Source organism: Rhagoletis zephyria, unplaced genomic scaffold (genome assembly GCF_001687245.7).
Source record: "Rhagoletis zephyria isolate East Lansing unplaced genomic scaffold, Rhagoletis_zephyria_1.1 Rzeph_scaffold_00023, whole genome shotgun sequence".
Lineage (NCBI taxonomy): Eukaryota > Metazoa > Arthropoda > Insecta > Diptera > Tephritidae > Rhagoletis > Rhagoletis zephyria.
This window is the reverse complement of record NW_016157107.1, coordinates 348,439-372,327: the sequence shown is the minus strand read 5'-3', so window position 1 is coordinate 372,327 and position 23,889 is coordinate 348,439. Positions and strand designations below refer to the sequence as shown.

General features: G+C 34.0%; 1 protein-coding gene and 1 long non-coding RNA gene across 6 annotated transcripts in view; both read right to left on the bottom strand.

The window, feature by feature from the left end:
• Window positions 1-23,889, bottom strand: part of beat-VII (Immunoglobulin domain-containing protein beaten path VII) — a 501,410-nt gene that overhangs the window by 168,937 nt on the left and 308,584 nt on the right. The gene's annotated exons all lie outside the window — the stretch shown is intronic.
• On the bottom strand, window positions 106-22,973 carry LOC108362622 (uncharacterized). The gene is made up of 3 exons (XR_001847496.1): window positions 22,779-22,973; window positions 4,516-4,526; window positions 106-117 (listed from the first exon to the last, which is right to left on the bottom strand). It is a non-coding gene; the product is annotated as an uncharacterized LOC108362622 (long non-coding RNA).

The window sequence follows — 23,889 nt, the reverse complement described above, 5'->3', positions numbered from 1 at the left end:
TGTGTTTTTTTACTTTCATTTTGACGTATTTCAGTGTTGGTTCTTTTAATTTAAGTTGGCCTTCGCTGTTTGTAATTTAAATAAGTTCTCAAGAAAAAGAGTTAGATTAAATAAATACTATGTGTACATAGGCTTGAAAATATCCATTTTTCTCTTACCTTAAAACTTTAAGCGTGGGTAACAATGAAGCTCGGAACACTTTGACGACTGCAACTTCACGACGTAACGACAGCGACATCATTTTGTCGACTAATGTCGCCTTGAAGCCAGCTTCTTAAACATTTTGAGACCTCAGCGACATAGCAAACAGCTGATTTTAAAGTTTGACATTTTGGTATATTTATTTCACAAATTGTGTATTTTTATTTAAGTAAATAAGAAAAACATGAACAATCAAGAATATGTGATTAATTTTGCGACAATTTAATTTTGCAGCACTACATCTACTCATTGTCGCCGGCAAAATTAGAAATAGATTTAATTTGGCGACGTCGACAATTGCAGTCCTGCAGCCAAGATGTCGTGCTGTCGTCAAAATAATTGTGTCCGTAAGAACGTGTGTATTTAAAATTTGACAGATGCTGCTTGTCGCTTGCTGTCGTCAAAGTGTTCCGAGCTTAATGTTTTGTAATTAAGGCAGAATTGAATATGCGCTATCTGGGAAGACAAAAAATACCTGTAACATTTATTCTTGGCACTATATGCAAACACAAACTGTGAAACAATTTGTTATTTTCTAGGCTTGCGAATAAAACTTCACATTTAAATTTAAGTCATTCATAACAAACATTTTATGAAGAAAATCCCCGTTACGGCCTCTTTAGAAAAAATATATTCGTTTAAAATAAAAATAAGCGAAATCGGCCCAATTTTATATAACCCTGCCTCCGCGATAAGGCTAGTAGCCATTTTTAACAGATTTTGGATCGCTTAGTCAAAACTGAAAACATATATATTTGAGTTTTAAGAAAACAAGGTAAATAGCAAAATCGGCTAAAACCGGCTAATTTTTTTTTACAAAACGGCTAACAAATCGGCTTCCGGCTAAACCGAATTTCTCCGGCTGTTTGCTATCGCAACCGGCTAAGTCTAGCCGGAAAACGGCTTAAATGGCAACACTGGCTATATGCATGTATGTACATATTTATGGATATACATACTTCACTGCAAGTTGAATTGTTTTAATATCTATTGCAAAATTTTATACAGACAAGACAAAATGTATAAAGTATAAAAAATAAAAAAACTTTAATATACCACGCTTTTATAAATGGACTAAAAATTAGAAAATAATATTTCTCAGTCCCATGGAACTTGTTTCGATAACTTTTGATTTTGAAAAACTTTTGATTTAGAAAAAGTCATTATAAACAATTTATGAGATTGAAAATTAAAAGCGTGGGGTGCATGTAATAGACCTGAATTGATATGAAGGGTAATATATGTATGTATGTGGATATATGAATAACGACCGCTTAAAGTCGATCTCAAATTTGTACTTTCTCTGAAGAATTTTTAGGTCTATGTTATGTAGTTTGACTATTGTCGATTGAATCTAATGCTTTGTTTTGCATGCGCTCCACGTTGTTCATTTTCAATCTGATAAATTGTTTAGGTATAATGACTTTTGCTAAAATTTCAAAATCAAAAGTTATCAAAACCAATTCTATGGGACTGAGAAATAATATTTTCTAATTTTTAGTCCATTTATAAAAGCGTTGTATATTAAAAAGTTGTTTTTTATTTTATTCATTCTTTCATAAAACTGAACAGCGGCTGCACATTAGCATCAACTTCATTTTATGCTGCATCATTGTATCTTGAGCGGGTTGCTTGTATCGAAACCAATTCATTTTCCTGGGCTTTCATTCCCTACTCAACATTTTGCGGTACACGAAATTGCTCGTCTTTGAACCGTGGACCAAGAAGAGTATCAAGTCTTGTTACAGTTGTCGTTCCATATGCAAATAGTCGTTGCTGTAACGTTTCCATTAAGAATTTCGCAGGTTTGAACACCTACCTTCGTTTTCATTTTGCTTTTAGCTTCTGCCATGTTTGAGTACAGGCAACGACCATGGGCATAATGAGCAAAACCGTTACTGTAGTGTTTGCTGATACTTGTACTGAGGCATCATTAAATGGCACAAGCAAACTGCAAAATCTTGCAGTTAATAAAATAACAAATTTTGCGCGTCACTTTGGGTACCTTTTGTACATTTTTTGAGTATAACTTTTTCAGCGAAAAACGGAGACATTCAAAAATCATGGCAAATAGTAAATGTAATATTGGAAAATGCATAAGGCGTTGTGAAAAATATGTGCTCCTCATTGGAAATAAACTGTAAACTGATTTCTTAAGTTCTTTTTCATTTTGCACTTATACACATATTAATTACACATTAAAGAGTAAAATAAGACTTTTTACAGTTGTGTGCCTTTCGAAATATTGAAAATATGTATAGCAAATATTGTCTGAATACGTCTTAGCGTGAATGGCTTCAAATTTAATTTTTTTTTTATAGCACACCGACGGACTAAAACATAAGAGGTTGGCATTAAGCGTAATCGTTAGATAACATTCTTCATAAAGTTCGTTGGAAATGCTAAATACATAAAATAATTTTTGTCTAAAATACGGCCATGAATTTATATGTGTGTATGTAAAGGATTTTCAGATCTTTGGGCAGTGCGACTAACGAATTTTTAAGTATATACTCAAAAAGCAAAAATTAGTTTTTCGAAAATTTTTTGGAAACTGGGCCCTACCACTTATTTCAAATATTTGTATCTCGAAAACCACTTCACCAATCTGTTCCGTATTTGATATATACATTACGCCTGACCTTCTTAAATACCGTATTGAAAATTTTTGAAATCTGACAAAAACCACGCCCTTTAGAAGTACCGCTAACATTCAGTTTTCAAAAATTATCGTTTTTTATTTATAACTATTTAAGCATTTGGGAAAAATGAAACAATAATTTAATGTTTCCTCAATGGATTTCAAACAATTTGATGTATAATTTATTTTTGTGCGTTCAATTTAAAAATTTACGTTTTCTTAGCGTTGAATCGCACGGTTCCAGATATCTGCCCATATTGAAACGTACTGCCGTGCGCATGTTTACACATCTAATTTCATATGTAAGTACAAGAAACAAAAATGTATGTACGTATAAGTAAAGCTCAATGAACTATAAAAACATATTCATTTTCACAAAATAATTAGATTCAAAGCCCATCACATTCATTCAATTTGAATATGAAAGAATCATTTGCCGGTTTGAGTGGATGCATGCAGACGTCTAATACTTGCATAAGTATGTATGTACACACATTCATAAATAAACTTCATAGTTATTTCTACAAGTTTAGTATACAATATATTATGTACACATGGTTCAATAATTACAGGTATTGTCTTCCCAGAGAGCACATATTCCGATCTGCCTTATTTGAAAAGCATCACTTTTACTCACACGTATTTTTTAAACAAACCTCCTTGCAGAGAACTTAATGTACATATGAGTAGCCCACTTACAAAGTGCGCTATGTAAATTTTTTTGAGATTTTTAGTTTTTGGTGGTAAACGTACCAGTATTTAAAGTAGTTTCATGTCCATTAACAATACTGCGCAAAATCCGTTTATATTCTGAAAAAAATAACATCAAATGTTAGTTACTTTAGCAAAAGTCGCTATAATACTTACTGTATGTATATATACACTTTCAAAGGTCGCTATAATATTTATTGTACGTATTTATATAAGCTCAAAAGCCTCCATATTCTGATGAACTTAGAAAACTGCAAGAAAACGTGGTAGTTTCGGTGCCTAGTGGAATACGTCATAAAAAAGAAGCAGACCGACCTTCATGGAAGAGAGAACGCGAAAAGCTAAAAAAAGCTGGCTATATAAAAGTTACTGTTTCAAAACTCGCTTTATTAAATTGTTATATATAAAATTTGCAAAAACTACGACACTGCGATTTTGTTTTTTAATGTTATTAGGCCCTTATTTATCACAATTTTCATATACTAAAAAGAAATATACAATTTGGATGTTACTTGTTGCTGTAGACGTTTTTTTTTTAATTTATGGCTTACTATTATAAAATCACATAACGCTATTTGCAAGTGGACTACTCATATGTGTTTAATTTGCAAAAGCCGAAAAATAAACACTTGCTTAGTAAACAAATCCAAAATTTTTATTGCTCGCTTTAATTCAAAGGTTTTTTATTTGGTTTTCAAAAATTATAAAAAGGGAGGTTCCATGGGAAACTGAACCTCAGAGCACAATTTTTTTTTTATAAAAATAACAAATGTGTGGATAAGACATAAATACAAATCCTGAATCGACCAAAAAATTACAAATTAGAGCTTTAAAGCATTTTTATTGGCTATTTTTACGTTTTGACGTACGGGTAGTACAGTTGCTAGAGGTAGGTTTACAGTGCTGATAAGCTTTATTTGTATCTTGAAGTGGACGCAGTGGAGAAGGGCGGAAGCGCGGACTCGCCCATTACCTATATACCCTTGTGGTCAGCTGATTAGGTTAAGTGTCATTTTGACCAGTTTTGGTTTGTTCTTTTGTTTATTAATGTTCGCTTTTTTTTATAAAAGTACAGTACATAACCACACATAACCACATAAATTCACATTTCAAACTTCGTACAAAAATTATAAATTTTAACAAATTTTAACAGTTACACCCCAAAATTTTAAGCTTTTTGTTCATAATTTTTAGAAAAATTCTGGGTATGCAGTTTTATAGCGTACTAAATTTAAGTAGGAAAAAGTGAAAATTTCAAGACGCTAGGAGATCGCGTTGATTTTTAATAATTTTTTTGGCTGACGGGGCTAGGCATTTTCTTCTATATAAAAGGCACTATACTAAGATAAAACGTGAGTGAATTTAACCCCTAATTGGCTTATTTTTTTTTAATAACTAATATTTATATAAGGACCACACTAAAAGCTCCTTCTCATATAAAAATTCGTACGTAAGACATGAAGTTCACACAGAAAAGTGAAATAAGTTCGCAGAGTTTTCGTAAAATATATCTGTTCCCAAAAGCAGGTTCTGTTTTTTTTTTGTCCCACCCGTGACAGAAGAAACAACTTGGATTTTTTCCATATAAAAGTATGCTGGCATTTTTTTCGTATTTTGTAATAACTCATATAATAGTCAATTGGGTAGCTTTATCAAAATGTAAAATTTTTCAGTACTTTAGATTAAGTTTAAAAAAGAAAGAAAATTTTTTTTGTTTAATGTCCCACCCATGACTGTGGAATCGCCCAAAACTAAATCGAGCGAAAAAAAACCTGAGCCTACTAAAATAAAAGAATCGCCATTGAAATGCGCCAAAATGGAAATAAGGGAGCACGAATTTCGATGTGAAGCAAAATTCTCTGGGAAGACAATATGTACCTGTAATAATTGTACCATGGGATGTACTTAGTATGTGTGAACGGCATTACAGAAATTTCTTAGTAAAAACCCTAAAACGTGGTAGATTTATAAAAATAATCGATCAATATTCGAGGATTTAGTGCAGGGGGTGGTTTTACTACGCAAAGAGCGCATAGTCTTTCAATGCCAGCTGTTCAGTGTAAATAATTAGTTAGTCTATTCCAGTACCCAAGAATTTAGTCAGGACGATATTATAAATAGTCTTAAGTAATGATCACACGATTTGTACAGATTTGTACATCTTGGAGTCACAGAGTGGTGTTGTCTAGAAATAATAAGTTCAGGTCAGTAACAATTTTCCAAGCAACACCAATCTGTAACTGTGAAAATGTACAAATCGTGTGATCCCTGCTTTAGTCAAATTTAAGTCAACACGAAAGTTAGTTGTAGCTTTTTGACATAATTTTCAATGGAATACATATGTCTCAATGTGTGTATGACGAAATCATGTAAATCTAACGGGCACTAACCAAACTATCGCTTGATGATAGTTTTTGATAACTTTTAAAAACTATCAGATTTTGCTCCTCACGTATACAAAAATCCAGCAAGGTAGGGGAAATTGAGAGACCAAACTGACATTTCATTTTGATGAGAGGCTGCTAGTTTCTGCTGGAAACATTTTTGCCAGCAGCAATTTTATAGCAAGAAAAGATTTTTTAAGTTTAAAATAATTTGTTAGAACTGAAAATGTTTCGGCAGAAAGCAAATACTCATTTACTTAATTTTGCTTATCAAATTACTTTCAGCAAACTTCTAATTTATGCTCTTCTCAAATTTTCTGTTTTATGGTTTTGTGTGTAAATAAAATTTTGATCAGCTGTACTAAGAACTTGCAAGGTTTGCTACTAATTTTGCATTCGCGTACTTTTGTAAGCATTTCTCTCTTCAAAAGAGAACACATAAAAAATAATTAGAATTTGCACATGTACACGACTGAAGAACTATTCTAATCTAAATCAATCGATAAACCGTTTTTTAGTTTCATTTGACAATGTGTTTTCACTTATTTGACGACAAACGCCACTGAATTTGCCAAAGTGAAAACCAGGCATAATGCAGAAAAAAACAAATTAGACGGAGTGCGTATACAAACGGTATTCGTTTATATTAGGTTGGTCTGAAAGTGTAAATACTCACAAGAAATAAGAGTAGCACTTCTCTTTAAGAATGTCGCATGCATGCGCTGCATCCGGTTATTTGCTTGAACGCAGAACTCATTAAACATATTCTTTGGGTAACAGTAGCGTAAGCAGCACTTAATAAGTGCTGCACAGCAAAAGTACGTTTTTTTAGGGCCACAACACTAAGGCCATCAGTGCAGCATTATACAGCTCAGAGAAGGAGCTAAAAGCAGTTTGTTAAAGAGGAAAAGACAAAATACCTCCTGACAACTCCTAAAAGGTTTTCAAGGTTTGAGTCGCGCGCACATTGGCAGTTGCAATAAACTAATTTACCGCGATTCGGCATTAATACTTTCGGCTCGGTCGGCAATTTAAAAGTATGATGCTCTCTTGACGAACGAAAATTACGCCCTAGAAATCTCTCAGCTTGACCTTATATTTAGATATATTAAGCAGAAGATGGCTTTAAGAGTTTTCTAGAGGACTATTTTATGCACAGATCTTTTACGATTTTATTAGGAACTGGATACCACGCTTACCCTGCAAACAATTTTTATATTAATCTCTAAAGAGATCATCCAGGATTAGTTTCCACGAGGTACAATTGGGTATTATGTAGTTAGTCCCAACAAGTAACGATTCAATGATAAGAATGCACTTAACTCTTCTGGCTTTATTAGGAGCTGGATCCTACGCTTACCCTGCAAACAATTTTTATACTAATCTCTAAAGAGATCATCCAGGATTAGTTTCCACGAGGTACAATTGGGTATTATGTAGTTAGTCCCAACAAGTAACGATTCAATGATAAGAATGCACTTAACTCTTCTGAACCCGATTTTTTCCAGTGACCTAAGGACCTTAATTTCACTTTGAACCTTGTTATCTTCACTTCGTTTCAGAAGTCTGTGAGCAACATTTTAGTTAAGCCGCCACGCCACGGTTATTACTTTGGGCGCTTTGAAATCGCAAATTTTAACAACAAACTTTGTTCCATGAAAATTTAGATAATGACTTGCTTAATACTATTGCGTTCACGGTTTTATCATTTTTACCATAATTTTTGAGAAAATAATAGGGGTATTCACCAAAAAAGTGGCCCGGCGACTAATGGTTTTCATACCCGTTCGGGTATAAAGGGGAACATTTAGTAGTAGAGATCCGAAATATCACTCAATAGGACTATGGTTCCATCTCTAGAACGAAAAACATCTAGATTAGAAAAAAATTTTCTGAAAGCGGTCCCCCTCGGCAAGCAAGGCACACCCCCGAGTGTATTTCTGCCTTGAAAAAGCTTCACTTAAATCGGTTCTCTATCTGCGTAAGAACATTAAGGGACAATTTCACATTGCGTAGTTAACTCAGAATCGACAGTTAACTAGAGATTTTCAGTACAAAATTCTGTAGTTAACTCCCGCTTCTGAGTTAACTACGCATTGTGAAATTGGCCCTAAGACGCACACAACAAATTGTGGGAGATGTTTGTTCGAACACTTAGCAAAAGCGTATGCGCCAAATATTTATTTAAATATGTTTTTATTAGTATACGCATAGTGGCCAATCAACCAAAAGGGAACGGTTCAATTCATATAAGTCTTTCCAGACCAATTTGTCGCCGTTTTTACTGGGTAATGAAAACATAAAAACAAAATTAAATATTGTAATTACCACTTTTTTGTTCACCTTTGTTCCTTGGCATATAACAGATTTCAGAACTCATACATACTGCAAAATATTTGAGTGGAGTGCATTTGTTCTCAAATTAAATTTCAGAAGTTGCGTGGTGTTTGCACACCTACTAATTGTGCAATATAATTTTGATAAACGAAACGGAATCCCTTTACTTTGGTGGCGGAATTGTGGCATGAGGTTTATGTAATTGCTCAGGTTTTCTACTTTTATTTTTGCTTCGGTTGTAACTGTATTTGAGCGTTTTATTGGCGTTACTTCATCAGATTGGAAAATCGCCATATATTTATAAGCGGCAACAAATGTGTAAGCTAAATTCCACGTTAAGTGCGTGCTTATTAACGGATGTACATACGTACTGTTAGCATGTTGATTTAGGTAAAGAGTTCACAATTTTACGCACAACTTGCGAGCCAAAATGTATACAAATTAGTATAAATATGTAGATACCCTGCAGGAAATGGGACCTAGGTTGTAGCTAACTATTAACTACTACCAGTCGACTAGTGGTAACTATTTATTAACTATTTCCTTTAACCGTAACTAACTACTTTTGAAGGGCGATGACGACAAAATAGTGATCCCTGGTGTCCTCTGTATTAGATATCAGCTAACCACTGTTGGACAAAAACTACGCGGTGATACAAAAAAATTCAGGAAATACGGTGACAGGTAATAAGATCAACGGAAATAAGGTCAATTGACTTTATTTCGTTTTTAAAACGAAATAAAATCCATTGACATTATTTCCCTTTCAAACATTAAATTTGCTTAGCTTCGCGGCGGCCCGCGTAACCCGCGCGGCCGGCGCGCACACCACGTCACGCTACGCCGCGGCCCCCCTTCTCCGTCTCCCATCGTGCTGTAGCGCAGGTAGATTTATTTTTTGTATACGTTGAAATAAAATTTGTATATATTTTAAACATCGAGGGATTATATTCAATAATACCCTCTATCTGCACACTTCTCACAAAGATGAGATTCTGATACGAAAATCCACCTAAGCTTGAACTGTCATCAGTGATATTATTGTTACCTTATATAACGACAGGTAATAATTCCCAGATGGTTTCTAAAATCACAAATTAGTTTTTGTGCAAATTGCAGATAGAGGGTATTAATGAATTCAAGCCCTCGATATTTCACATTTTTATATTTGTAAGTTATTGGAAGCAGGGATGCCAACTTGGCTCAAACCGTGCCATTTGTTCCTATTTTACTTCAAATGGCACTTAATTTTTCAATTTGGCACAAAGTGCCAAAATAGCAGTTTTGTAAAAAAAAAAATACATCTCAATACATTTTTGTGAAAATCTTCGCGTGCACTTCTTTTTCTCAACTAAAATTTTCTAATTTATAAAGGTTATTCAACTGGTTTATCTTATGTTATCATTGAACTTTTGTTTGGAAAATGTAGCTTTATTTTATTGCTAAATGTGAATGATTAAAAGGAATGACCCCTTTTTTGGCACTTTTATTTTTCTATTTGGCACATTTTGGCACTTTTTTATCCTCAATATGGCACCTCATAACTAAGGATAGTTGGCAGCCCTGATTGGAAGATTTCTGCTGTGTATTGGGGCAACAACTTGTCTGCAGTAAAAAAGCATATAATTTGTGTTTCAAAAGTGTGTGAAAACCAATCAATTAACTTACATGATCTCGGTTCCGATATTAAATAATCAATAATTGTTTATACCCGCATTTTGGCACATTGGCTCGTTGAATGTGCCATCTAATAAATAGTGTCGTCATTCTCCTTAGCTGCTTTTAAATTATGTCGTCACAAATTGCTGGCGGAGACATGAATACAGTGTAAGAAAATTCTTTTTCTATAATTGTTTCCTTATAGAAAGGTTGGTTTCTTTTCCACCTTAGACATTCCGAATTCGTTCAAAATATGCTAATTTAAAACACAGAATTCTTCCAGTGTTCCTCCGGGGTTTCTGGACATGGACTGTTTCATCAATTTAATAGTGTTCGCTTTATTTTTGTGGAAACGAAACATGTTTTGCAAGTTATGGATCATTTCTACACTCTTTCTTCAAATATTTCTCGTATTCCAGCTGTACGCAGGTACATATGTATTCGTAATTAAAATTTTTTTAATAAAATCAATTGGTGGTAGTTCATGATTGTGTGTGGATTAATATCACAACACTGAGGATTTGGCAATAACCTTTTTCTTCTATTTAAAACAACACTTACGGGGCAATGGTTATTGTAAGAACAACATTTTTTTCTATGAATCGACATACTTTAAGCATTGTTGACGCTATTTCCATTTGAATGAGGAAATAGCATCAATGACTTTATTTGAAAATTTTTGTTGACTTTATTTCGCTTTTGAAAAGGTAAAAATGTCAATTGACTTTATTTCGCACCAGGGGGGGAAATAAAGTCAATTGACCTTATTTCCATTGACCTTGTTACCTGTCACCGGAAATACTCCCGAAACAAAACCTAGTTTAGGTTGTAGGTATATTCGAGTACAACATGAAAATAGGTCCCGTATAGTTCCTGAACCCTCCATTTTTTGTTTATACCAAAAAACCGATCTCGACCAAATTTGATATACACATTGAGTTTGGCTCCCTTACCCACATAGTGGTAATTTCAAAAAACTCAAGGCTAGCTATATTTCAGGGGGAGTAAGGTTTATCCGATTGAAAAAAAAAATCAACACGGTACGCCTCCTTAAGCACTCAATGTGTATATCAAATTTGGTTGAGATCGGTCAAGTAGTAGCAAATTACACCAAAAATGTTCTATGGATGCCACTATCCAATTCCTATCAAGAATTGCTCGGAGATTCCGAGAATCGAGTTGATTTTTTTTATAGATACGTTTTCAACATATTTGCAATTTACCGTTATTCAGCTTAAAAAAAGAGTGGTTCCACGATATCTTACGAACCAATTGAACAACCGTAATGGGTAAGGCCACCTCAAGTGGGTCACAAATTTGCGGAAGTTCTAATTTCCAGGTGATTTTTCGCCCAAATGAAGCTCTACTCACCCGAAATACACTCCGTAAATTTCATTGTGAAATTTTCAAATTTAAACTTTTTATGAGCATTTGAATTTTTTTACAACGCGTTGTATGCAGCGGTATGGAATTTTTGTTTTTTCTCTGAAAATACAAATTGGAATGCGATGATTTTTTAAACATAGGGAGAGGACATACAACCCTACTAACATTAATTTTTTTTCATCTTGAAAATTTCAATCTTAATATAAATAAAATTATTATTTTTTAAACAAATGAAAATTTAAACAATTTCTCCACCTGTCAGAAAATGTATAATACCAGCATATCACGCCGAAAGTAGCAAGTCAACGGATAACTGTAGTTTATTCACAATCATAGCTTTAGTGCGAGCTTACACACTCGGAATCACCGAGCATTTCTACATACGAATTGGTTAGTGGCATCTGGAGAACAAAAATAAAACTAAAATTTGTGATCCTGTGTTATTTATGATGTTGCGGCATTCATACATTTTTTTATTTTATATATTCATATTATACAAGTTTGGTGCAAAAGTAGTATTTATGTATATATGACCAAATTAATTGATATTGCGTTTTCAAAAATAATGACAGTTAGTTAGACTTTGATAGTAATAACTGATTGGCGCTTACACATATATTAGTGTTTGGTCTGCTCCGATTTGTGGCGTGCGCCTTGATGTTGTCACACAAAGGGGACGGGCCTACAGCAGTGATCGGACTTGAAAAAAAAATTTGTGTTGTAGAATCTGGAAAAAAATGTGGTAGATTTCAAAAAAATGTGGTAGATCTCAGGTTTTGGATCAAACTTTGTACGAAAATTAAAAAAAAATTCTGTAAGGTTTCACCTAAATTGCAAACATTTTAATTAGAATCGAAAAAAAACTTAATTTTAGTATAATAAAGTGCAAGATTGAAATTGCTAAAAATTTCGTTGAAGTTTTGACAATTTTTTCCTTAACAGTGTAAAGCAGCTCCTTCCATATTAAGATATTTTTCGAACATATTATGAAAGATTTCTGCAACCTTGCGGAGTGCTGCCAGTTTTTCTTTTTATCACATCACGATGTAACGAACAAATGTGGCACGCTCCAGAAACCAGTACTTGGGGTTTGCCGATTTGGACAATTCTCAAGTAAAAGTAAACAACGCTTTAGAAACTTTAGATGCCCTGAAAATTGCTAATAATTTTCGCTATTAATTATTTTTATAAATCATATATTTTGCAATCTAACACAATAAAACCACGTTTCCTGTCAAAATATTGAATATTGAGAAAATTTAATATTTTACAGTTTATTTTATCCTCCCATTCTGCCTGTTGTTAGTGTTGAGTGTTGGAAAATTTTTGCTCTTAAAATTAAGAAAATTATGTCGAGCAAAAATAAAACTACTCAAAAATTCGAATATGTGGTAGATTTCAAACCTTGTGTGGTAGGTGTGGTTGATGCTCAAAAAAGTGGCAGATCTACCACAATGTGGTAGAAGTCCGATCCCTGGCCTACAGTTTTACGTCGACTCCGAGCAGCGACTGTATTTTTATGACAAGCTGTCTTTCATGGCAGAAATAGACTCTGAGGTTGCCATTTCCTGCCGAGTGGCGACCGCTATTACACAAACTTTTTTATTTATTTATATTTTCTATTTTATGTTGGGTCAAACCGGGCTTGAACCCAGGCCATTCTTAATGGTAATGCGCACTGCTGACCACTAAACCACAGCGGCCGCGGTTAGTTAGACTTTGCTTGCTATAAAGACGAAAATTTGAGGAAAATGTAGTTGCGCTGCGTTGAGTCGGAATCTATTCGAAATATATTTATGCATGAACTCTGCACGGGTTGGTATCGAAATTCTGGTACTACAAAATTCGGAACACGAAATTCTGCTTAACAAAATTCTGCTTTTTGAAAATTCTGCTTTTGACAATTCTGCTTTTCAAAATACTGAATTACAAAATTCTGTTCTAAAATATAATGTAAACAATGTTAAATTGGACACGTCATTACTCTAAAAAGTGCGCACTTTTTCAAAGTAATGACATGTCCTATTTAACATTGTTTACATTATATTTTAATACAGAATTTTGATTTTCAGTATTTTTAATTAGTTTGAAAAAACTTTTATAACTGGAAATAAACATAACGCGAAATATTCTCCTGAGTTTTGGTCAGTGCATGACAGCATGCATCGGAAACAGAAACCTTTTCTAGAACGTAAAACCGTGGCGAGTAGTTGTTGTAGGAAGCAATCCCCAGTTTCTATAATCTTGTATTGAATTTACAAGAACTTTTTTTTGCAAAATCTCAAATTTCAGAAAGGATAACAAGAAATTAAAAAGAAGCAGCTTCTAAAAACTATTAAAAACGAAATTACTTTTGTAAGTCGGAAGATGGAATTTTGACGGATCAAACCAAAAATTTAATATTTCTCGTGGTGAATACAAACATCAGAATTTTACCTAGCTCATGGGGCTAGGTAAAACTTTGACAGCTTCTAAATATATATATACAAACATAATAGGTTTGCTCCAAACTCTACTAGAAAAACTCGAGCAAAGTTCAAACTGTGAGCGTATATCAAAGAAACTCTAAAACTTACTTGTGGAACGCGTATGTATGTGCAACTCGAAGTGACTTCGAGTAGCTTGTGGAACAAACCTAATATTGTTTGGCGGTATTAAAGATTCAAACTCAAAATGAAAGCTGAAAAAAAGCATAAAAAGGCGTACGTTACTTGCAAGTTATAAAGTAGATATCAATTTAAAAAAAAATTCCGCAAACACAGATATAAAGCATTCGCACGAGCGTTTGTTTGGTTTTTTAATTGTCAAAATTTTACTTTGCATTTGGCACAGCAAAATTCAAATTATTCGTACACCATAGTAAATTTTTCCAACCCGTCTCACCACGGAGAAAAAGTTACCGATTGACACACAGCCAAAGATGCGAATATGGCACATTTTGTCAGATTTTATCTACCACAAAAGCAAAGTGCGAAAAGTAGAATTTTGTGAGACAGAATTTCAAATTTCGGAACTTTCAAAAGCAGAATTTTGAAAAAGAAGAATTAGAAAAAGCAGAATTGAAAAAATACACAATTTTGATCGAGCAGAATTTTTTAACATTTTGCAGAATTTGGCGATGTAGAATTTTGTAATGCAGCGTAATGAGACGCTCCCACTCTGCACGCATAGTCTCGTTGAAACTTTGCCTCGCCACCTCGACAAAGGGGAAGAGAGAATCAGCCTTCTTAGGATTGAGTATAAGGCCTTATCGACGTGCATGCATATATTCGAAATAAAAGGTAATGCAATTATCACACTGAGAAAAAAAATAAACCATCCCAGTGGGAATTAGGAGCACGTAATAATACCTTATTAGCAACTTACTCTTCACCTGGCAGTCATTACCATTTCCCTGCCGAACGTCCCTTACTTTTACAAAGGCATGGCCGCCTTATGTAAGTAGGAATTTAGAATGTACATTTGGTATCAGACATACTTCTGAGCCGCTTTACAAAGTAAGTTACGTGTAATGCAGAGCAGTCGCTCGGAGTAGTTCGGTGCTTGGAAATAACTTCGGCTGCACGTTATTTTGCAACTGACAACGTAATGTGTCTTCGGAGGTGTTCATTTTGCCCTTTACTAGTAGATGACATTGGCCATGATGACAATATTGGTACTAAGAACTGAAAGAAAACATGGCTTACCTCGCAAGGTGCTTACCTATTTTCCGAGTGGGATATCATGTTTATCTCGAAATAAAATACATAGTGTCAGGCAGTATTTTGTAAATTTTTTTATTGACGCTGTTGTGCATTTTATTCCATATAAAGTGATATTTTCCAATTTTGGTTCATCGCTCACTCTCTGGGTCATTCCATGTAAAAGAAGAAAATTACATAAGTTTTAAATGCCTTAATTATCCTAATTTCAGTAGTAACCTCTTGCTAAATTCCGTATATATGACAATATTTGGTATGTATTTGTATGTGGGCAAATCTACAAAACAGGTAACCTTTGCGTTATTTAGCTTTATTTTCATTGTTGTAAGCTATATCAAGCTGGTTGCCTTTGGATATAATTCATAAACGTATACTTGAAGCCTCAAAAAAGTGCTGAGTAAATTTGTTGCATAACTTTTGAGTTATAGATGTTTTAATTCAAAAAAATATTAAAAACGAGTGAATTTTTTGTGTAATTTTTAGGAGGTCAAAAATGAATTCCACCATGGCATCGAACAAACAAAAATTGCCGTTCCCGTTCGCAGCACAAAATACAGAGAATATTGTTAAAGTTGTTCAGTTAAAATTTTGCATTATCATCCATCACATGCTTCATTATATCCGTACTGTGAATTTCGTTTACGAAGACGAAGCGAACATGTGGTACGAAATAATGATGTAAACGAAGNCCATTCGGAGTCGGCGTAAAACTGTAGGTCCCTCCGCTTTGTGTGACAACCTGTGTTGCCACAGACAATTTTTTTTTCCTACCAAAATCAACCAATACCTACCAAGATTTTATTTAAGTTTTTAATATTTTTTTAATGANGTTTTCGTTGTTCTGCGAGATGGGCAAAATAAATAAAAGCTTGTAAAATTTGGGTAAGTGTAGAGCCAGTGCAGGTAAATGAAATTCTTTCTTTATTTTGATAATTGATAATAGTTGCAAATTTTTAAGGCAATGTGCATGTACGTTGAATGCATCTATCGGAGCAGTTTCCTTATAAATGTTAAAAATAATGCCGCTGATGCGCGTTTCAGGATAGGTATCTTAAATGTGCACATAAGCATAAAGGCAGCAAAGCAAAATATACTGTACTACTTTTTGTTAAATGTAACTGGGCTACCTATGTGCACTATTTTGCTTTATTACTCGATTGTTAAGTTTAAAAGTTGGACTTATTGATCAACGAAAAATGAAATAAAGCAAATCCTTCGGGAATAGGTATATTGATTTGTATGTGTGTAAAATTAACTGTCGCATGCATTAAAAATGAATAAGTTTATTACGAAGATATAGTATCAAATATCTACTTAAAATACATATTCATAACTTTATTTTTTTAATATTTTTACTTTTTAAATTTAATTAATATATATATGTAAAGAACGCTGCTTCACCACTATAATTCAATTAGGAACTAAACATGTATAAATTTCAAAGAAATTCAAGAACGAAATAAATAGAATTATAATGCGAATTAGAGTGGCGATAAGATTCTTTTTGAAGTTGATGACGCCGCCGCTACAAAGTCTAACGGCGTAGAACTCTAGTATACATACGAACATAAGATGTCTTATTTTCTCCACATATTTTGCTAAAGTATTGCGGATCTTCCTTCTGGCAGCAGAATATGAAAATAGGACGTTAAAAAAATTAACTTAAAAAATTAAAAAAAAATCAGTGTTGCAAAAAATGAATGAGCTACTCCGAAATTCCCGATTTAAAAGACTGTTTTCACGAGAAAAAAAAACAAAAGATATCATTCTATTTAGAGTAAGCGTTTAGTGTAGTCGGTTTTTTAATACAACTAACCTGAAAGTTACTTACACGGCCTCAAGTGACTATTTAGTATTCTTTTGACGAATTTTCAAATTTATTTGCTAGGATTTTCCAGATAGTAATTTTTCCAAAATTATTATACTTGAAATTGTAGCTGATTTATATAATGCGAAAAACCAGGTTTAAATAAAGCCATGTTAAGTAAAATCAGGTGTACCATTCTTTAAAGTTTGTTGAAATTTTAAACAATAGTGGTATTCGCCATACTGAGCTAGTGGGTTGGCACTCGTGTAAAAGAGCTAATTAGCTCAAAGCATCAAAAAATATACTTAAACTAAAAGTACCACCTATTAGCTAATCTGCCCTCTTAAAAGGTTGAGTAAATTTTAGTCGGCCGCTGTGTAGTGGTAAGCAATGCGCGCTTTCACTCATCAGCACCTGCGTTCAAGCCCTGGTTAAAGCAACATCGCAAAAAAATAGAAAAAGGTTTTTTAACCGACTTCCAAAAAAAGGAGGAGGTTATCAGTTCGTCGGAAGAATTTGTTTTTTTTATGTATGTTACCGCATAACTTTGGAGCACGTCAACCGAAAAGGTAGTGTCTCAGAGGTGGTCCCATACTAATCTGGTTAAGATCCGATCAGTGGGTCATGAGATATATATATATATATATATATGTATATATATATATTTTTTTTTTATATGAGAGTCGAAGTCGGTTTTGTTTTTTGCTAAAAATTACTTCTTCTTAACAGCGGTCGTCCCTCGGCAGGCAATGGCAAACTTCCGAGCATATTTCTGCCATGCTTCTCACAAAAATACAATCGCCATTCGGAGTCGGCGTAAAACTGTAGGTCCCTCCGCTTTGTGTGACAACCTGTGTTGCCACAGACAATTTTTTTTTCCTACCAAAATCAACCAATACCTACCAAGATTTTATTTAAGTTTTTAATATTTTTTTAATGACAAGTTTATTAAAAATGTAGATAACATAACATTTAGAAAAACTAAAACACAGCTAGAACAATAAAAATAAATTAACTACGTATAAAATTCATTTTACTGTACAGACTTACACAAATATTTGTCTCTTTACACATACATATCGTCGATGTTTTTGCAAAACCGCTCATCGACCAGTTGCAATACCGCCTAAATTGCCGTTGTGGCAAAAATGAGATTTGGTAATCCTGAGCTCCGGGCATCGAGATTTATGCATAAAAATCATTAAATCGTTATTAAAATAATAGCTAAAGAAAATACCGCCTAATAAGGCAACGCCTTCAAAGAATAAACTGTTTTCGCTCTCCTGTAAAATTTGAGTGTCGTAAGATAGGCGGTTTTGCAATTGGGCGATGGGCGGTTTTGCAAAAATATCGACGATATTATTATTATTACGTCTGGGATACACGCGCTGCGACCTTAGAATATCTATTGTTCTTAACCCTAATTGTAATCATTTCAACCTTATTTGGAAGGCGCCATGTTTAAATAAAATTTTGGATGAACACAATCCTTCCCCAAAGTGTATCAGTCTGATACACGTATTTATGATACGTGGGCAGTCACATAGAATATGCTCTGGAGTTTCCTCCACCAGCACGCTTTGCGAGACAGTCAGCTTTCGTTGCCTTTAAACCCTTCATGTCCCGGAACCCCACATAGCGTTACGTTATTGTTGGCTTCCAAGTGGTTCAAAAGAGTTTTACAGCTGTCCACAAGCCTGATGCCCTTTTAAAAGAGACTGAGGCCTTTAACCTGCCTGAATATCCGACATAATATTTAATTTGGCTTCATTTGTCCTTCTACACAGACCACGATTCCGAAGACTTTCGTCTGGAATATAGTTGGGTACNTGCGCGCTTTCACTCATCAGCACCTGCGTTCAAGCCCTGGTTAAAGCAACATCGCAAAAAAATAGAAAAAGGTTTTTTAACCGACTTCCAAAAAAAGGAGGAGGTTATCAGTTCGTCGGAAGAATTTGTTTTTTTTATGTATGTTACCGCATAACTTTGGAGCACGTCAACCGAAAAGGTAGTGTCTCAGAGGTGGTCCCATACTAATCTGGTTAAGATCCGATCAGTGGGTCATGAGATATATATATATATATATATATGTATATATATATATTTTTTTTTTATATGAGAGTCGAAGTCGGTTTTGTTTTTTGCTAAAAATTACTTCTTCTTAACAGCGGTCGTCCCTCGGCAGGCAATGGCAAACTTCCGAGCATATTTCTGCCATGCTTCTCACAAAAATACAATCGCCATTCGGAGTCGGCGTAAAACTGTAGGTCCCTCCGCTTTGTGTGACAACCTGTGTTGCCACAGACAATTTTTTTTTCCTACCAAAATCAACCAATACCTACCAAGATTTTATTTAAGTTTTTAATATTTTTTTAATGACAAGTTTATTAAAAATGTAGATAACATAACATTTAGAAAAACTAAAACACAGCTAGAACAATAAAAATAAATTAACTACGTATAAAATTCATTTTACTGTACAGACTTACACAAATATTTGTCTCTTTACACATACATATCGTCGATGTTTTTGCAAAACCGCTCATCGACCAGTTGCAATACCGCCTAAATTGCCGTTGTGGCAAAAATGAGATTTGGTAATCCTGAGCTCCGGGCATCGAGATTTATGCATAAAAATCATTAAATCGTTATTAAAATAATAGCTAAAGAAAATACCGCCTAATAAGGCAACGCCTTCAAAGAATAAACTGTTTTCGCTCTCCTGTAAAATTTGAGTGTCGTAAGATAGGCGGTTTTGCAATTGGGCGATGGGCGGTTTTGCAAAAATATCGACGATATTATTATTATTACGTCTGGGATACACGCGCTGCGACCTTAGAATATCTATTGTTCTTAACCCTAATTGTAATCATTTCAACCTTATTTGGAAGGCGCCATGTTTAAATAAAATTTTGGATGAACACAATCCTTCCCCAAAGTGTATCAGTCTGATACACGTATTTATGATACGTGGGCAGTCACATAGAATATGCTCTGGAGTTTCCTCCACCAGCACGCTTTGCGAGACAGTCAGCTTTCGTTGCCTTTAAACCCTTCATGTCCCGGAACCCCACATAGCGTTACGTTATTGTTGGCTTCCAAGTGGTTCAAAAGAGTTTTACAGCTGTCCACAAGCCTGATGCCCTTTTAAAAGAGACTGAGGCCTTTAACCTGCCTGAATATCCGACATAATATTTAATTTGGCTTCATTTGTCCTTCTACACAGACCACGATTCCGAAGACTTTCGTCTGGAATATAGTTGGGTACGTGTAAATTGGCAGACTTTCCGGAATTTTGGTCTAAATACGCCTGCCCCAGTACTCTCGTCATTCATCTTTGATCCGTCAGTATACCATACTTGGGCCTTTCGTCAATAGTTATTATCACTTTAGAACAGTCCCTTTCAGGAATTCTGACCTTGTAGTGTTTATAGAAAGACAACTCGGGATTATCCAGTGATGGCTTAGGAACCTCCAATTTGACCCCGAAGATCCCAAATTTTCTTGCTGATCATATTAGACAGTCGTAGGGCGCTCCTGTAGGCCTCTTTCAAATAACATAGACAAAGGAAAAACGCCTGTAATGACACCAAGGTCATCCGTTGGACATCCTGTAATGGCCACGCGGACCAGTCGGTGCACCTTGCTAAAGGTGAAAGCCTCCTTTACTTACGTAGCTTTTTGTCACCAGGCCAGTGCCGCATATGTGACAACGGGTCTTACTACCATATTCAAAGATCAATAGGTTAGTTTTGGTGGTATTCCTCAAGTCTTACAATAAAGTCTCTGTTAGGTGGACAGTGTGGGACTTCACCTTTTACGCAAATAACTATTATTGTCCAATCTATCCTACCAACCTACCAAAGTAGGTAGTGGTAGTAAAAGTAAATGTTTGGCAATACTGGTGACAACATCAAGGCGCACACCACAAGTCGAAGCAGAAGCTCAGCCGAACACTAACATGGGTATTTCCATACGTCGTATACATGACAGTCGTACGTTTCAATGTGATACAAACAAGGAATACCATTTGTTTTCTTTAACTTTTTTCGACCATTGTATAGCACATAATTAGCTCTATATTTAACCGAAAAATGAAAACAATCGAACTGCTTGGTCCTGAAATATAAGCATTTAAAGAGAGTGTCGTTACGTGACATAAATGAAAGTAGATTTTTTCTTTTCTTACAAAATCGCAAAACTCTGCGAATTGTGGATGGCTATTTTCATGAAACTTATTTTATTATGATTTTGAGCAATTCTAGTTGTTTTTAGAGTTTTTTGGATTAATGCAACTTGTTTCAATTTTCTTTTACAACCCCAAGTGTGAAACGTAACGTGACGTAAAATCGGACTAAAATTATGGCATTTTATATAACGGTAAATTTTAGAAATGCTTGAAATTTTAATATTTCGAAATTTAAGGACGCTAATTTACTCAAAATTAATACACAATATTTGCACCGGGTATTTAATGTTCGGCTTCGCCCGAACTTAGACTTTCTTACTTATTTATATTAACTATTTTTATTTTTATTTTTTATTACAGTAGCTTTGTACTTTATTTTGAATCAATTAATATGAGTTATAATGAATTTATTAATCGCGCAGTCCTATTGCAAAACGTATTAATACAAATACGTTTTAAAACTATATGTACGTAAAATTGTGTTACACTCTAAACAATTTTTGTTTAAATTTGCGCATATTNTCTTTGTAAATTTTATGTAAATAAAATGCAATTGATGATACTTTAAAAAGTTTATATATTTATTTCATACTGTAAATAAAACTTTCATAAATGTATTTTAAAGAGCGAATTTTCAGTATTTGCTGATGATATATATTTAGAAGTATAAACCCTTTCCCCCAAAAAATATACTCCGGCGTGCGCCCCTGTCACTTAGCATTTATTATTTGTAAAAAATATATTTTTACTTTCAAAATGTTTGTAATTTTAAACATTTCATGTGTATATTTTAAACAACTCATGTTCAAAATCAAATCTTGAACATCTTGTGCGTATACTTGAACAGGTTCTGGTTGAAAAATAAACACTTTTCAGTAGTAGTTTTACATGCACTTTTTAGAGTGTAAGTTATTTGTGTAATCTGTTATTACCCTACCTTTCTACCTATTCCTTTTCGGTTTTACAAACTATTCTATAACAAGATGTCATTGCTAAAATAAAAAAGCCGTGAGTAATAGGTACTCATGAAATTTGATGTGTAAACATATGCGAACGCAAAGCATTAGTCTGTTCCAATAGCAGTCCGGTTTACAGGATTTAGTCAGAACTTACAGGAAGTGGTTCCTATTGACATAAAACCTGTAAGTGGGAACACTTTTGAGAGAGTAACTGAGCAACTGTTCCTAGTCAGAAGTTACAGGATTTAGTCCGGAGTTTTTTTTCCTGTAAGTTCATGAAAATTGTCAAACGATCAGCTGATTTACATGTGCAAACAAAAACAGAAAGCGGTGAAAGCAAATAACCTTATATTTGTAAAAAAAATGGAAGTAAACAACGAAATATTTGAATATGTATAGATTTTAATAATTAGTTAGTGATATTTCAGCTAAATCAGTGTTGTACAAATGACATGTAAACAAACCGACGGACGTTTTTACAGGAAATAGTGCTTTTTGCGTTCCCGTGCACTTCTGGGTCTGTTCTCCTTTTACTCTCACTTGAGAGAGTAAAATTGTAGTTTGACAGTTCCACAGGTTTTAGTCGATTACGATACGATTTTACTCTCTCTAGTGAGAGTAACAGGAGAACAGATGCAGAAGTGTACGGGAACGCAAAAAGCACTTTTTCCAGCAAAAACGTAATTTGGTTTGTTTACTTGTCATTAGTACAAGACTGATTTGGCTAAAAGATCACTAAATAACTATTAAAATCTATATAATTAATAATAATTGCATACATATTCGAATATTTCATTATTAACTTCCATTTTTTAACAAATGTAAGGTTACTTGCTTTCACCGCGTTCTGTTTTTGTACACAAATGCAACTCTACCTATCGTTTGACACTTTTCATGAATTTGCCAGAAGAAAAACTCCGGACTAAATCTTGAAACTTCATTCTGGGAACAGTTGCTCAGTTACTCTCACGAGAGTGTTCCCAGATACAGAATTTTTGGCGTACGGCAACGACTTTGGGCTAAATTCGTCAAAACCTGCAAATCGTAGCCGTGCTGGAACGCTCTAATAATCCCAATCAAAGCTCGTTAGCTGTCAAATTGGTTGTGCTTGTTATTCACACAACTCGAGGAAAAGTTAAACTTCTTCTCTGTGCCACCGTGGTCACTTTTTTCTGCAACACATATTACGCCATTTAAATATATTTTATCTGAATATTTTATTAAAAATACCTTTACAAACCTATTTTCCTTACTAGCGTCACTTTTTGTTTACTTTAACATTTGACATTCCTCCTTTTCTTCGCAAGTGTAATCAATAAAACTAGGTAGGACACCAAAAAGTTATCGGTTTAATCTGAAATATTTTTAATTATAATTTTGCATGGCTAATCTCCTTTTCTAATAACAGACTAGGGAGTTAAGCTCGAAAATTAGGATAGTCTTTTTATATGTAAAGCTATTATTAGGCGATTCAGTTACATACATACAAATGTAGGTTAGGTTAGAAATTAAACATTAATTTCACTTAATTTTATTCATTTTGCTGGTTTAATTTTTTTATTCATTTTCATTTTTCATTCTTGTAATACATGAAATTGTCGGTATTTTATTAAATACTTCTATATACTTGTGACTCAAGGGCGTTAAAATATCTTGGGAACACCGCATCAGTTATTGTTTTTGAGCTTATAGTTTGAGAATTTCTATTTGTATATGTTCCTAAATTTAGTATTTCTTTTCGGAATATAATCTGTGGTTCATGTAAATGCAGTTCATGTTGCAGGATTTTACCCGATGCTTTTTGTTCCATACGTTTTGCTGTTACTCACTTTTTACGCTCTCTTCAGAGAGTGATTTTGCTGTTTGGCCTTTTTCCAGAATTTTACACGAAAAGTATTGGATTAGAGCTATTCT